Consider the following 16,964-nt stretch of genomic DNA (forward strand, 5'->3'; position numbering starts at 1 on the left):
TTTTCACATTCACTGTGCAGGTTTTGCACACTAACTGCTAAAGAAAATAAATCTGGAGAGGAATAGGGTGGCTATTGGGGAGGAGGAGGCCACAGTACAGGGTGGGCCATTCATATGGATACACCTTAATTTGGCTATTTATATGGTTACATAAGTTTATGTGAATGGTGAAATTAACAAACAAAACCACCACTATTGGTCTGACACTAACCCACATTGGATAGATCACTCCAAGACTGTTGGAACAAAAAAAATGATGGTATGATGTTGTATATGGGGTGTATACATAGATCAGGTGTATCCATATAAATGGCCCACCCTGTAGTATTCTTTAGTTTTGCAATGTGTAATATTTTATATCTTCCATTGTATGTGTAAATGCATGTATGCTGTTTTCTCTTTTTCTGTGTTGTCTCTCTTCTGTTTTCTTACAGATGGCGGCCGGTCGACAAGTATTTTTCATGTTAAAGAGGAGTTTGGCATTGGGTTTGTTATAACATGTATTTGTTGTTTCTCCTTGCAACTTTCTTACTCTTTTTGTCTGACTTTTTTTCTCTTTTTCAGTATGATATGTATGCATATATAAACAATCTTTTTTTACAGGTCACTTTGTGGGGATTTCATGGGTAGTATTTTATATCTGTTATTGAATGTGGTAATGCATGTAAATTGGTATCTCTTTTTTTGTGTTGTCTCTCTTCTGTTTTCCCACAGATGGCGGTCGACAAATGTTTTTCATGGTGAAGAAGAGTTGTGCATGTGAATTGTTATGGCGGTGGCAGTTGGGCGTATTTGTTTTTTCACATTCACTGTGCAGGTTTTGCACACTAACTGCTAAAGAAAATAAATCTGGAGAGGAATAGGGTGGCTATTGGGGAGGAGGAGGCCACAGTACAGGGTGGGCCATTCATTTGGATACACCTTAATTTGGCTATTTATATGGTTACATAAGTTTATGTGAATGGTGAAATTAACAAACAAAACCACCACTATTGGTCTGACACTAACCCACACTGGATAGATCCCTCCAAGACTGTTGGAACAAAAAAATTGATGGTATGATGTTGTATATGGGGTGTATACATAGATCAGGTGTATCCATATAAATGGCCCACCCTGTAGTATCCTTTGGTTTTACAAATGTGTAATATTTTATATCTTTCATTGTGTGCGTAAATGCATGTATGTTGTTTTCTCTTTTTCTGTGTTGTCTCTCTTCTGTTTTCTTACAGATGGCGGGCGACAAATGTTTTTCATGGTGAAGAAGAGTTGTTCATGTGAATTGTTATGGCGGTGGCAGTTGGGCGTATTTGTTTTTTCACATTCACTGTGCAGGTTTTGCACACTAACTGCTAAAGAAAATAAATCTGGAGAGGAATAGGGTGGCTATTGGGGAGGAGGAGGCCACAGTACAGGGTGGGCCATTCATATGGATACACCTTAATTTGGCTATTTATATGGTTACATAAGTTTATGTGAATGGTGAAATTAACAAACAAAACCACCACTATTGGTCTGACACTAACCCACATTGGATAGATCACTCCAAGACTGTTGGAACAAAAAAATTGATGGTATGATGTTGTATATGGGGTGTATACATAGATCAGGTGTATCCATATAAATGGCCCACCCTGTAGTATTCTTTAGTTTTGCAATGTGTAATATTTTATATCTTCCATTGTATGTGTAAATGCATGTATGCTGTTTTCTCTTTTTCTGTGTTGTCTCTCTTCTGTTTTCTTACAGATGGCGGCCGGTCGACAAGTATTTTTCATGTTGAAAAGGAGTTTGGCATTGGGTTTGTTATAACATGTATTTGTTCTTTCTCCTTGCAACTTTCTTACTCTTTTTGTCTGACTTTTTTTCTCTTTTTCAGTATGATATGTATGCATATATAAACAATCTTTTTTTACAGGTCACTTTGTGTGCATTTCATGGGTAGTATTTTATATCTGTTATTGAATGTGGTAATGCATGTAAATTGGTATCTCTTTTTTTGTGTTGTCTCTCTTCTGTTTTCCCACAGATGGTGGTCGACAAATGTTTTTCATGGTGAAGAAGAGTTGTGCATGTGAATTGTTATGGCGGTGGCAGTTGGGCGTATTTGTTTTTTCACATTCACTGTGCAGGTTTTGCACACTAACTGCTAAAGAAAATAAATCTGGAGAGGAATAGGGTGGCTATTGGGGAGGAGGAGGCCACAGTACAGGGTGGGCCATTCATATGGATACACCTTAATTTGGCTATTTATATGGTTACATAAGTTTATGTGAATGGTGAAATTAACAAACAAAACCACCACTATTGGTCTGACACTAACCCACATTGGATAGATCACTCCAAGACTGTTGGAACAAAAAAATTGATGGTATGATGTTGTATATGGGGTGTATACATAGATCAGGTGTATCCATATAAATGGCCCACCCTGTAGTATTCTTTAGTTTTGCAATGTGTAATATTTTATATCTTCCATTGTATGTGTAAATGCATGTATGCTGTTTTCTCTTTTTCTGTGTTGTCTCTCTTCTGTTTTCTTACAGATGGCGGCCGGTCGACAAGAATTTTTCATGTTGAAGAGGAGTTTGGCATTGGGTTTGTTATAACATGTATTTGTTCTTTCTCCTTGCAACTTTCTTACTCTTTTTGTCTGACTTTTTTTCTCTTTTTCAGTATGATATGTATGCATATATAAACAATCTTTTTTTACAGGTCACTTTGTGTGCATTTCATGGGTAGTATTTTATATCTGTTATTGAATGTGGCAATGCATGTAAATTGGTATCTCTTTTTTTGTGTTGTCTCTCTTCTGTTTTCCCACAGATGGCGGTCGACAAATGTTTTTCATGGTGAAGAAGAGTTGTGCATGTGAATTGTTATGGCGGTGGCAGTTGGGCGTATTTGTTTTTTCACATTCACTGTGCAGGTTTTGCACACTAACTGCTAAAGAAAATAAATCTGGAGAGGAATAGGGTGGCTATTGGGGAGGAGGAGGCCACAGTACAGGGTGGGCCATTCATATGGATACACCTTAATTTGGCTATTTATATGGTTACATAAGTTTATGTGAATGGTGAAATTAACAAACAAAACCACCACTATTGGTCTGACACTAACCCACATTGGATAGATCACTCCAAGACTGTTGGAACAAAAAAATTGATGGTATGATGTTGTATATGGGGTGTATACATAGATCAGGTGTATCCATATAAATGGCCCACCCTGTAGTATTCTTTAGTTTTGCAATGTGTAATATTTTATATCTTCCATTGTATGTGTAAATGCATGTATGCTGTTTTCTCTTTTTCTGTGTTGTCTCTCTTCTGTTTTCTTACAGATGGCGGCCGGTCGACAAGTATTTTTCATGTTGAAGAGGAGTTTGGCATTGGGTTTGTTATAACATGTATTTGTTCTTTCTCCTTGCAACTTTCTTACTCTTTTTGTCTGACTTTTTTTCTCTTTTTCAGTATGATATGTATGCATATATAAACAATCTTTTTTTACAGGTCACTTTGTGTGCATTTCATGGGTAGTTTTTTTTTATCTGTTATTGAATGTGGTAATGCATGTAAATTGGTATCTCTTTTTTTGTGTTGTCTCTCTTCTGTTTTCCCACAGATGGCGGTCGACAAATGTTTTTCATGGTGAAGAAGAGTTGTACATGTGAATTGTTATGGCGGTGGCAGTTGGGCGTATTTGTTTTTTCACATTCACTGTGCAGGTTTTGCACACTAACTGCTAAAGAAAATAAATCTGGAGAGGAATAGGGTGGCTATTGGGGAGGAGGAGGCCACAGTACAGGGTGGGCCATTCATATGGATACACCTTAATTTGGCTATTTATATGGTTACATAAGTTTATGTGAATGGTGAAATTAACAAACAAAACCACCACTATTGGTCTGACACTAACCCACATTGGATAGATCACTCCAAGACTGTTGGAACAAAAAAATTGATGGTATGATGTTGTATATGGGGTGTATACATAGATCAGGTGTATCCATATAAATGGCCCACCCTGTAGTATTCTTTAGTTTTGCAATGTGTAATATTTTATATCTTCCATTGTATGTGTAAATGCATGTATGCTGTTTTCTCTTTTTCTGTGTTGTCTCTCTTCTGTTTTCTTACAGATGGCGGCCGGTCGACAAGTATTTTTCATGTTGAAGAGGAGTTTGGCATTGGGTTTGTTATAACATGTATTTGTTCTTTCTCCTTGCAACTTTCTTACTCTTTTTGTCTGACTTTTTTTCTCTTTTTCAGTATGATATGTATGCATATATAAACAATCTTTTTTTACAGGTCACTTTGTGTGCATTTCATGGGTAGTATTTTATATCTGTTATTGAATGTGGTAATGCATGTAAATTGGTATCTCTTTTTTTGTGTTGTCACTCTTCTGTTTTCTTACAGATAGCGGTCGACAAGTGTTTTTCATAGTGAAGAAGAGTTGTGCATGTGAATTGTTATGGCGGTGGCAGTTGGGCGTATTTGTTTCTTCACATTCACTGTGCAGATTTTGCACACTAACTGTTAAAGAAAATAAATCTGGAGAGGAATAGGGTGGCTATTGGGGAGGAGGAGGCCACAGTACAGGGTGGGCCATTCATATGGATACACCTTAATTTGGCTATTTATATGGTTACATAAGTTTATGTGAATGGTGAAATTAACAAACAAAACCACCACTATTGGTCTGACACTAACCCACACTGGATAGATCCCTCCAAGACTGTTGGAACAAAAAAATTGATGGTATGATGTTGTATATGGGGTGTATACATAGATCAGGTGTATCCATATAAATGGCCCACCCTGTAGTATCCTTTGGTTTTACAAATGTGTAATATTTTATATCTTTCATTGTGTGCGTAAATGCATGTATGTTGTTTTCTCTTTTTCTGTGTTGTCTCTCTTCTGTTTTCTTACAGATGGCGGGCGACAAATGTTTTTCATGGTGAAGAAGAGTTGTGCATGTGAATTGTTATGGCGGTGGCAGTTGGGCGTATTTGTTTTTTCACATTCACTGTGCAGGTTTTGCACACTAACTGCTAAAGAAAATAAATCTGGAGAGGAATAGGGTGGCTATTGGGGAGGAGGAGGCCACAGTACAGGGTGGGCCATTCATATGGATACACCTTAATTTGGCTATTTATATGGTTACATAAGTTTATGTGAATGGTGAAATTAACAAACAAAACCACCACTATTGGTCTGACACTAACCCACATTGGATAGATCACTCCAAGACTGTTGGAACAAAAAAATTGATGGTATGATGTTGTATATGGGGTGTATACATAGATCAGGTGTATCCATATAAATGGCCCACCCTGTAGTATTCTTTAGTTTTGCAATGTGTAATATTTTTTATCTTCCATTGTATGTGTAAATGCATGTATGCTGTTTTCTCTTTTTCTGTGTTGTCTCTCTTCTGTTTTCTTACAGACGGCGGCCGGTCGACAAGAATTTTTCATGTTGAAGAGGAGTTTGGCATTGGGTTTGTTATAACATGTATTTGTTGTTTCTCCTTGCAACTTTCTTACTCTTTTTGTCTGACTTTTTTTCTCTTTTTCAGTATGATATGTATGCATATATAAACAATCTTTTTTTACAGGTCACTTTGTGGGGATTTCATGGGTAGTATTTTATATCTGTTATTGAATGTGGTAATGCATGTAAATTGGTATCTCTTTTTTTGTGTTGTCTCTCTTCTGTTTTCCCACAGATGGCGGTCGACAAATGTTTTTCATGGTGAAGAAGAGTTGTGCATGTGAATTGTTATGGCGGTGGCAGTTGGGCGTATTTGTTTTTTCACATTCACTGTGCAGGTTTTGCACACTAACTGCTAAAGAAAATAAATCTGGAGAGGAATAGGGTGGCTATTGGGGAGGAGGAGGCCACAGTACAGGGTGGGCCATTCATTTGGATACACCTTAATTTGGCTATTTATATGGTTACATAAGTTTATGTGAATGGTGAAATTAACAAACAAAACCACCACTATTGGTCTGACACTAACCCACATTGGATAGATCACTCCAAGACTGTTGGAACAAAAAAATTGATGGTATGATGTTGTATATGGGGTGTATACATAGATCAGGTGTATCCATATAAATGGCCCACCCTGTAGTATTCTTTAGTTTTGCAATGTGTAATATTTTATATCTTCCATTGTATGTGTAAATGCATGTATGCTGTTTTCTCTTTTTCTGTGTTGTCTCTCTTCTGTTTTCTTACAGATGGCGGCCGGTCGACAAGTATTTTTCATGTTGAAGAGGAGTTTGGCATTGGGTTTGTTATAACATGTATTTGTTGTTTCTCCTTGCAACTTTCTTACTCTTTTTGTCTGACTTTTTTTCTTTTTCAGTATGATATGTATGCATATATAAACAATCTTTTTTTACAGGTCACTTTGTGTGCATTTCATGGGTAGTATTTTATATCTGTTATTGAATGTGGTAATGCATGTAAATTGGTATCTCTTTTTTTGTGTTGTCACTCTTCTGTTTTCTTACAGATAGCGGTCGACAAGTGTTTTTCATAGTGAAGAAGAGTTGTGCATGTGAATTGTTATGGCGGTGGCAGTTGGGCGTATTTGTTTCTTCACATTCACTGTGCAGATTTTGCACACTAACTGTTAAAGAAAATAAATCTGGAGAGGAATAGGGTGGCTATTGGGGAGGAGGAGGCCACAGTACAGGGTGGGCCATTCATATGGATACACCTTAATTTGGCTATTTATATGGTTACATAATTTTATGTGAATGGTGAAATTAACAAACAAAACCACCACTATTGGTCTGACACTAACCCACACTGGATAGATCCCTCCAAGACTGTTGGAACAAAAAAATTGATGGTATGATGTTGTATATGGGGTGTATACATAGATCAGGTGTATCCATATAAATGGCCCACCCTGTAGTATCCTTTGGTTTTACAAATGTGTAATATTTTATATCTTTCATTGTGTGCGTAAATGCATGTATGTTGTTTTCTCTTTTTCTGTGTTGTCTCTCTTCTGTTTTCTTACAGATGGCGGGCGACAAATGTTTTTCATGGTGAAGAAGAGTTGTGCATGTGAATTGTTATGGCGGTGGCAGTTGGGCGTATTTGTTTTTTCACATTCACTGTGCAGGTTTTGCACACTAACTGCTAAAGAAAATAAATCTGGAGAGGAATAGGGTGGCTATTGGGGAGGAGGAGGCCACAGTACGGGGTGGGCCATTCATATGGATACACCTAATTTGGCTATTTATATGGTTACATAAGTTTATGTGAATGGTGAAATTAACAAACAAAACCACCACTATTGGTCTGACACTAACCCACATTGGATAGATCACTCCAAGACTGTTGGAACAAAAAAATTGATGGTATGATGTTGTATATGGGGTGTATACATAGATCAGGTGTATCCATATAAATGGCCCACCCTGTAGTATTCTTTAGTTTTGCAATGTGTAATATTTTATATCTTCCATTGTATGTGTAAATGCATGTATGCTGTTTTCTCTTTTTCTGTGTTGTCTCTCTTCTGTTTTCTTACAGGTCGACAAGTATTTTTCATGTTGAAAAGGAGTTTGGCATTGGGTTTGTTATAACATGTATTTGTTCTTTCTCCTTGCAACTTTCTTACTCTTTTTGTCTGACTTTTTTTCTCTTTTTCAGTATGATATGTATGCATATATAAACAATCTTTTTTTACAGGTCACTTTGTGTGCATTTCATGGGTAGTATTTTATATCTGTTATTGAATGTGGTAATGCATGTAAATTGGTATCTCTTTTTTTGTTTTGTCTCTCTTCTGTTTTCCCACAGATGGTGGTCGACAAATGTTTTTCATGGTGAAGAAGAGTTGTGCATGTGAATTGTTATGGCGGTGGCAGTTGGGCGTATTTGTTTTTTCACATTCACTGTGCAGGTTTTGCACACTAACTGCTAAAGAAAATAAATCTGGAGAGGAATAGGGTGGCTATTGGGGAGGAGGAGGCCACAGTACAGGGTGGGCCATTCATATGGATACACCTTAATTTGGCTATTTATATGGTTACATAAGTTTATGTGAATGGTGAAATTAACAAACAAAACCACCACTATTGGTCTGACACTAACCCACATTGGATAGATCACTCCAAGACTGTTGGAACAAAAAAATTGATGGTATGATGTTGTATATGGGGTGTATACATAGATCAGGTGTATCCATATAAATGGCCCACCCTGTAGTATTCTTTAGTTTTGCAATGTGTAATATTTTATATCTTCCATTGTATGTGTAAATGCATGTATGCTGTTTTCTCTTTTTCTGTGTTGTCTCTCTTCTGTTTTCTTACAGATGGCGGCCGGTCGACAAGAATTTTTCATGTTGAAGAGGAGTTTGGCATTGGGTTTGTTATAACATGTATTTGTTCTTTCTCCTTGCAACTTTCTTACTCTTTTTGTCTGACTTTTTTTCTCTTTTTCAGTATGATATGTATGCATATATAAACAATCTTTTTTTACAGGTCACTTTGTGTGCATTTCATGGGTAGTATTTTATATCTGTTATTGAATGTGGTAATGCATGTAAATTGGTATCTCTTTTTTTGTGTTGTCTCTCTTCTGTTTTCCCACAGATGGCGGTCGACAAATGTTTTTCATGGTGAAGAAGAGTTGTGCATGTGAATTGTTATGGCGGTGGCAGTTGGGCGTATTTGTTTTTTCACATTCACTGTGCAGGTTTTGCACACTAACTGCTAAAGAAAATAAATCTGGAGAGGAATAGGGTGGCTATTGGGGAGGAGGAGGCCACAGTACAGGGTGGGCCATTTATATGGATACACCTTAATTTGGCTATTTATATGGTTACATAAGTTTATGTGAATGGTGAAATTAACAAACAAAACCACCACTATTGGTCTGACACTAACCCACATTGGATAGATCACTCCAAGACTGTTGGAACAAAAAAAATTGATGGTATGATGTTGTATATGGGGTGTATACATAGATCAGGTGTATCCATATAAATGGCCCACCCTGTAGTATTCTTTAGTTTTGCAATGTGTAATATTTTATATCTTTTATTGTATGTGTAAATGCATGTATGCTGTTTTCTCTTTTTCTGTGTTGTCTCTCTTCTGTTTTCTTACAGATGGCGGCCGGTCGACAAGTATTTTTCATGTTGAAGAGGAGTTTGGCATTGGGTTTGTTATAACATGTATTTGTTGTTTCTCCTTGCAACTTTCTTACTCTTTTTGTCTGACTTTTTTTCTCTTTTTCAGTATGATATGTATGCATATATAAACAATCTTTTTTTACAGGTCACTTTGTGTGCATTTCATGGGTAGTTTTTTTTATCTGTTATTGAATGTGGTAATGCATGTAAATTGGTATCTCTTTTTTTGTGTTGTCTCTCTTCTGTTTTCCCACAGATGGCGGTCGACAAATGTTTTTCATGGTGAAGAAGAGTTGTACATGTGAATTGTTATGGCGGTGGCAGTTGGGCGTATTTGTTTTTTCACATTCACTGTGCAGGTTTTGCACACTAACTGCTAAAGAAAATAAATCTGGAGAGGAATAGGGTGGCTATTGGGGAGGAGGAGGCCACAGTACAGGGTGGGCCATTCATATGGATACACCTTAATTTGGCTATTTATATGGTTACATAAGTTTATGTGAATGGTGAAATTAACAAACAAAACCACCACTATTGGTCTGACACTAACCCACATTGGATAGATCACTCCAAGACTGTTGGAACAAAAAAATTGATGGTATGATGTTGTATATGGGGTGTATACATAGATCAGGTGTATCCATATAAATGGCCCACCCTGTAGTATTCTTTAGTTTTGCAATGTGTAATATTTTATATCTTCCATTGTATGTGTAAATGCATGTATGCTGTTTTCTCTTTTTCTGTGTTGTCTCTCTTCTGTTTTCTTACAGATGGCGGCCGGTCGACAAGTATTTTTCATGTTGAAGAGGAGTTTGGCATTGGGTTTGTTATAACATGTATTTGTTGTTTCTCCTTGCAACTTTCTTACTCTTTTTGTCTGACTTTTTTTCTCTTTTTCAGTATGATATGTATGCATATATAAACAATCTTTTTTTACAGGTCACTTTGTGTGCATTTCATGGGTAGTATTTTATATCTGTTATTGAATGTGGTAATGCATGTAAATTGGTATCTCTTTTTTTGTGTTGTCACTCTTCTGTTTACTTACAGATAGCGGTCGACAAGTGTTTTTCATAGTGAAGAAGAGTTGTGCATGTGAATTTTTATGGCGGTGGCAGTTGGGCGTATTTGTTTCTTCACATTCACTGTGCAGATTTTGCACACTAACTGTTAAGGAAAATAAATCTGGAGAGGAATAGGGTGGCTATTGGGGAGGAGGAGGCCACAGTACAGGGTGGGCCATTCATATGGATACACCTTAATTTGGCTATTTATATGGTTACATAATTTTATGTGAATGGTGAAATTAACAAACAAAACCACCACTATTGGTCTGACACTAACCCACATTGGATAGATCCCTCCAAGACTGTTGGAACAAAAAAATTGATGGTATGATGTTGTATATGGGGTGTATACATAGATCAGGTGTATCCATATAAATGGCCCACCCTGTAGTATCCTTTGGTTTTACAAGTGTGTAATATTTTATATCTTTCATTGTGTGCGTAAATGCATGTATGTTGTTTTCTCTTTTTCTGTGTTGTCTCTCTTCTGTTTTCTTACAGATGGCGGGCGACAAATGTTTTTCATGGTGAAGAAGAGTTGTGCATGTGAATTGTTATGGCGGTGGCAGTTGGGCGTATTTGTTTTTTCACATTCACTGTGCAGGTTTTGCACACTAACTGCTAAAGAAAATAAATCTGGAGAGGAATAGGGTGGCTATTGGGGAGGAGGAGGCCACAGTACAGGGTGGGCCATTCATATGGATACACCTTAATTTGGCTATTTATATGGTTACATAAGTTTATGTGAATGGTGAAATTAACAAACAAAACCACCACTATTGGTCTGACACTAACCCACATTGGATAGATCACTCCAAGACTGTTGGAACAAAAAAATTGATGGTATGATGTTGTATATGGGGTGTATACATAGATCAGGTGTATCCATATAAATGGCCCACCCTGTAGTATTCTTTAGTTTTGCAATGTGTAATATTTTATATCTTCCATTGTATGTGTAAATGCATGTATGCTGTTTTCTCTTTTTCTGTGTTGTCTCTCTTCTGTTTTCTTACAGATGGCGGCCGGTCGACAAGTATTTTTCATGTTGAAAAGGAGTTTGGCATTGGGTTTGTTATAACATGTATTTGTTCTTTCTCCTTGCAACTTTCTTACTCTTTTTGTCTGACTTTTTTTCTCTTTTTCAGTATGATATGTATGCATATATAAACAATCTTTTTTTACAGGTCACTTTGTGTGCATTTCATGGGTAGTATTTTATATCTGTTATTGAATGTGGTAATGCATGTAAATTGGTATCTCTTTTTTTGTGTTGTCTCTCTTCTGTTTTCCCACAGATGGCGGTCGACAAATGTTTTTCATGGTGAAGAAGAGTTGTGCATGTGAATTGTTATGGCGGTGGCAGTTGGGCGTATTTGTTTTTTCACATTCACTGTGCAGGTTTTGCACACTAACTGCTAAAGAAAATAAATCTGGAGAGGAATAGGGTGGCTATTGGGGAGGAGGAGGCCACAGTACAGGGTGGGCCATTCATATGGATACACCTTAATTTGGCTATTTATATGGTTACATAAGTTTATGTGAATGGTGAAATTAACAAACAAAACCACCACTATTGGTCTGACACTAACCCACATTGGATAGATCACTCCAAGACTGTTGGAACAAAAAAATTGATGGTATGATGTTGTATATGGGGTGTATACATAGATCAGGTGTATCCATATAAATGGCCCACCCTGTAGTATTCTTTAGTTTTGCAATGTGTAATATTTTATATCTTCCATTGTATGTGTAAATGCATGTATGCTGTTTTCTCTTTTTCTGTGTTGTCTCTCTTCTGTTTTCTTACAGATGGCGGCCGGTCGACAAGTATTTTTCATGTTGAAAAGGAGTTTGGCATTGGGTTTGTTATAACATGTATTTGTTGTTTCTCCTTGCAACTTTCTTACTCTTTTTGTCTGACTTTTTTTCTCTTTTTCAGTATGATATGTATGCATATATAAACAATCTTTTTTTACAGGTCACTTTGTGTGCATTTCATGGGTAGTATTTTATATCTGTTATTGAATGTGGTAATGCATGTAAATTGGTATCTCTTTTTTTGTGTTGTCACTCTTCTGTTTTCTTACAGATAGCGGTCGACAAGTGTTTTTCATAGTGAAGAAGAGTTGTGCATGTGAATTGTTATGGCGGTGGCAGTTGGACGTATTTGTTTCTTCACATTCACTGTGCAGATTTTGCACACTAACTGTTAAAGAAAATAAATCTGGAGAGGAATAGGGTGGCTATTGGGGAGGAGGAGGCCACAGTACAGGGTGGGCCATTCATATGGATACACCTTAATTTGGCTATTTATATGGTTACATAATTTTATGTGAATGGTGAAATTAACAAACAAAACCACCACTATTGGTCTGACACTAACCCACATTGGATAGATCCCTCCAAGACTGTTGGAACAAAAAAATTGATGGTATGATGTTGTATATGGGGTGTATACATAGATCAGGTGTATCCATATAAATGGCCCACCCTGTAGTATCCTTTGGTTTTACAAATGTGTAATATTTTATATCTTTCATTGTGTGCGTAAATGCATGTATGTTGTTTTCTCTTTTTCTGTGTTGTCTCTCTTCTGTTTTCTTACAGATGGCGGGCGACAAATGTTTTTCATGGTGAAGAAGAGTTGTGCATGTGAATTGTTATGGCGGTGGCAGTTGGGCGTATTTGTTTTTTCACATTCACTGTGCAGGTTTTGCACACTAACTGCTAAAGAAAATAAATCTGGAGAGGAATAGGGTGGCTATTGGGGAGGAGGAGGCCACAGTACAGGGTGGGCCATTCATATGGATACACCTTAATTTGGCTATTTATATGGTTACATAAGTTTATGTGAATGGTGAAATTAACAAACAAAACCACCACTATTGGTCTGACACTAACCCACATTGGATAGATCACTCCAAGACTGTTGGAACAAAAAAATTGATGGTATGATGTTGTATATGGGGTGTATACATAGATCAGGTGTATCCATATAAATGGCCCACCCTGTAGTATTCTTTAGTTTTGCAATGTGTAATATTTTATATCTTCCATTGTATGTGTAAATGCATGTATGCTGTTTTCTCTTTTTCTGTGTTGTCTCTCTTCTGTTTTCTTACAGATGGCGGCCGGTCGACAAGTATTTTTCATGTTGAAGAGGAGTTTGGCATTGGGTTTGTTATAACATGTATTTGTTCTTTCTCCTTGCAACTTTCTTACTCTTTTTGTCTGACTTTTTTTTCTCTTTTTCAGTATGATATGTATGCATATATAAACAATCTTTTTTTACAGGTCACTTTGTGTGCATTTCATGGGTAGTTTTTTTTATCTGTTATTGAATGTGGTAATGCATGTAAATTGGTATCTCTTTTTTTGTGTTGTCTCTCTTCTGTTTTCCCACAGATGGCGGTCGACAAATGTTTTTCATGGTGAAGAAGAGTTGTACATGTGAATTGTTATGGCGGTGGCAGTTGGGCGTATTTGTTTTTTCACATTCACTGTGCAGGTTTTGCACACTAACTGCTAAAGAAAATAAATCTGGAGAGGAATAGGGTGGCTATTGGGGAGGAGGAGGCCACAGTACAGGGTGGGCCATTCATATGGATACACCTTAATTTGGCTATTTATATGGTTACATAAGTTTATGTGAATGGTGAAATTAACAAACAAAACCACCACTATTGGTCTGACACTAACCCACATTGGATAGATCACTCCAAGACTGTTGGAACAAAAAAATTGATGGTATGATGTTGTATATGGGGTGTATACATAGATCAGGTGTATCCATATAAATGGCCCACCCTGTAGTATTCTTTAGTTTTGCAATGTGTAATATTTTATATCTTCCATTGTATGTGTAAATGCATGTATGCTGTTTTCTCTTTTTCTGTGTTGTCTCTCTTCTGTTTTCTTACAGATGGCGGCCGGTCGACAAGTATTTTTCATGTTGAAGAGGAGTTTGGCATTGGGTTTGTTATAACATGTATTTGTTGTTTCTCCTTGCAACTTTCTTACTCTTTTTGTCTGACTTTTTTTCTCTTTTTCAGTATGATATGTATGCATATATAAACAATCTTTTTTTACAGGTCACTTTGTGTGCATTTCATGGGTAGTATTTTATATCTGTTATTGAATGTGGTAATGCATGTAAATTGGTATCTCTTTTTTTGTGTTGTCACTCTTCTGTTTTCTTACAGATAGCGGTCGACAAGTGTTTTTCATAGTGAAGAAGAGTTGTGCATGTGAATTGTTATTGCGGTGGCAGTTGGGCGTATTTGTTTCTTCACATTCACTGTGCAGATTTTGCACACTAACTGTTAAAGAAAATAAATCTGGAGAGGAATAGGGTGGCTATTGGGGAGGAGGAGGCCACAGTACAGGGTGGGCCATTCATATGGATACACCTTAATTTGGCTATTTATATGGTTACATAATTTTATGTGAATGGTGAAATTAACAAACAAAACCACCACTATTGGTCTGACACTAACCCACATTGGATAGATCCCTCCAAGACTGTTGGAACAAAAAAATTGATGGTATGATGTTGTATATGGGGTGTATACATAGATCAGGTGTATCCATATAAATGGCCCACCCTGTAGTATCCTTTGGTTTTACAAATGTGTAATATTTTATATCTTTCATTGTGTGCGTAAATGCATGTATGTTGTTTTCTCTTTTTCTGTGTTGTCTCTCTTCTGTTTTCTTACAGATGGCGGGCGACAAATGTTTTTCATGGTGAAGAAGAGTTGTGCATGTGAATTGTTATGGCGGTGGCAGTTGGGCGTATTTGTTTTTTCACATTCACCGTGCAGGTTTTGCACACTAACTGTTAAAGAAAATAAATCTGGAGAGGAATAGGGTGGCTATTGGGGAGGAGGAGGCCACAGTACAGGGTGGGCCATTCATATGGATACACCTTAATTTGGCTATTTATATGGTTACATAAGTTTATGTGAATGGTGAAATTAACAAACAAAACCACCACTATTGGTCTGACACTAACCCACATTGGATAGATCACTCCAAGACTGTTGGAACAAAAAAAATGATGGTATGATGTTGTATATGGGGTGTATACATAGATCAGGTGTATCCATATAAATGGTCCACCCTGTAGTATTCTTTAGTTTTGCAATGTGTAATATTTTATATCTTCCATTGTATGTGTAAATGCATGTATGCTGTTTTCTCTTTTTCTGTGTTGTCTCTCTTCTGTTTTCTTACAGATGGCGGCCGGTCGACAAGTATTTTTCATGTTGAAGAGGAGTTTGGCATTGGGTTTGTTATAACATGTATTTGTTCTTTCTCCTTGCAACTTTCTTACTCTTTTTGTCTGACTTTTTTTCTCTTTTTCAGTATGATATGTATGCATATATAAACAATCTTTTTTTAAAGGTCACTTTGTGTGCATTTCATGGGTAGTATTTTATATCTGTTATTGAATGTGGTAATGCAGTGGTGCTCAACCTTTTTTGGCCCGAGGGCCGAACTTCAAATCAAGAAAAATCTCGAGGGCCGGAACACATGCATACAAAATTTCGATGTAAAACGTTTAACGTTTTTCTAGTAACAGTTAACATGGTGTTGGAAATGGAAAGAAAACGACAATATAAGAATTGTTGTACTCACCATTTGAAGCACATTTTCTTATTGAGAAGTTTGTGGCTGTTTGGGTGTATGCACAGGGCAGATTAATGCAGCAATGGTATCAGAGTGGCCTGTAGTGTGCTGGCTGAGGAGGCTGTCAGCTCTGTGTGGGGCTGAGGAGGCTGTCAGCTTTGTGTGGGGCTGAGGAGGCTGTCAGCTCTGTGTGGGGCTGAGGAGGCTGTCAGCTTTGTGTGGGGCTGAGGAGGCTGTCAGCTCTGTGTGGGGCTGAGGAGGCTGTCAGCTCTGTGTGGGGCTGAGGAGGCTGCCAGCTCTGTGTGGGGCTGAGGGGGCTGCCAGCTCTGTGTGGGGCTGAGGGGGCTGCCAGCTCTGTGTGGGGCTGAGGGGGCTGCCAGCTCTGTGTGGGGCTGAGGGGGCTGCCAGCTCTGTGTGGGGCTGAGGGGGCTGCCAGCTCTGTGTGGGGCTGAGGGGGCTGCCAGCTCTGTGTGGGGCCGAGGGGGCTGCCAGCTCTGTGTGGGGCCGAGGGGGCTGCCAGCTCTGTGTGGGGCCGAGGGGGCTGCCAGCTCTGTGTGGGGCCGAGGGGGCTGCCAGCTCTGTGTGGGGCCGAGGGGGCTGCCAGCTCTGTGTGGGGCCAAGGGGGCTGCCAGCTCTGTGTGGGGCCGAGGGGGCTGCCAGCTCTGTGTGGGGCCGAGGGGGCTGCCAGCTCTGTGTGGGGCCGAGGGGGCTGCCAGCTCTGTGTGGGGCCGAGGGGGCTGCCAGCTCTGTGTGGGGCCGAGGGGGCTGCCAGCTCTGTGTGGGGCCGAGGGGGCTGCCAGCTCTGTGTGGGGCCGAGGGGTCTGCCAGCTCTGTGTGGGGCTGAGGGAGCTGCCAGCTCTGTGTGGGGCTGAGGGGGCTGCCAGCTCTGTGTGGGGCTGAGGGGGCTGCCAGCTCTGTGTGGGGCTGAGGGGGCTGCCAGCTCTGTGTGGGGCTGAGGGGGCTGCCAGCTCTGTGTGGGGCTGAGGGGGCTGCCAGCTCTGTGTGGGGCTGAGGGGGCTGCCAGCTCTGTGTGGGGCTGTCAGCTCTGTGTGGGGCTGAGGGGGCTGTCAGCTCTGTGTGGGG

The sequence above is a fragment of the Hyperolius riggenbachi genome, chromosome 9, assembly GCF_040937935.1.
Source record: "Hyperolius riggenbachi isolate aHypRig1 chromosome 9, aHypRig1.pri, whole genome shotgun sequence".
NCBI lineage: Eukaryota > Metazoa > Chordata > Amphibia > Anura > Hyperoliidae > Hyperolius > Hyperolius riggenbachi.